The sequence below is a fragment of the Phalaenopsis equestris genome, unplaced genomic scaffold, assembly GCF_001263595.1.
Source record: "Phalaenopsis equestris unplaced genomic scaffold, ASM126359v1 Scaffold199114, whole genome shotgun sequence".
In the NCBI taxonomy this organism is placed as follows: Eukaryota; Viridiplantae; Streptophyta; class Magnoliopsida; order Asparagales; family Orchidaceae; genus Phalaenopsis; species Phalaenopsis equestris.
In genome coordinates this window covers 99,570-100,512 of record NW_018219004.1, presented here as the reverse complement: position 1 = coordinate 100,512, position 943 = coordinate 99,570, and positions in this window count along the sequence as shown.

Below are 943 nucleotides of genomic sequence, written 5' to 3'. Positions count from 1 at the left end.
GTCCCCAAAATGATAGGTATCTCTTTATCTTCCTCCATATTTAGCACAATGAAATCAACAGGAAAAATAAATTGATCCACTTTCACTAGGACATCTTTTATAACTCATTTAGGATAAGTTATTGAACGCTCTGCTAACTGTAGAGTTACGATAGTAGGGGTTATTTCTTCTAATCCCAATCTTTTAAATATTGATAATGGCATAAGGTTAATGCTTGCACCTAATAAATTCATGCACCTAAATCACATAATGCTTTCCCATAAAATTTGTCTCTTATTTCATATGGAATTGTAAATTTACCAGGATCTTTAAGCTTTTCAGGAAGTTTCTTTTGAATTATAGCACTTCACTCCTCATTAAGTACAACAGTGCAACAGTCTTATTATCTTCAAACTTTCTTTTTCTGTTGAGAATTTCCTTCATAAACTTTACATAGCTTAGCATTTGCCTTAGCATTTGCTCTAAGGCTTCAGCAAATGAAATTTTAATTGTAAGCTTCTTAAATATTTCCAAAAATTTTGAAAATTGCTTATCCAACTTCTGTTGTCGAAGTCTCTGAGGAATTGAAGGTGGTGGTTTTTCTAAATTAATTTTTGGCAGAGAAATAGGTCTTTCAGAATCTTTTGGAGTGTCTTCTTTTTATTCTTCAATTTCTTATCTCTCTAGTTCAATTTCTTTTTGAACCCTACCTTCCAACTCTCTTTCGCTTCTAAGTTGGACGGCTTTAACTTGTTCTTTATTCTGGTCTTTTGGATTTGATTCAGTATTACGAGAAAGCGTTCCTTGGGATCTATTACTTAATGAACTTACGATTTGCCCATGCAATTTCCATTTTCATATCATGCAGGATTACTAAAGTATTATCAACTATTACCATATAGGGAATTTGTAACACCACTTCTTATATAAACAACTTCTTATTCTTAAATTGTGTATTACTGTT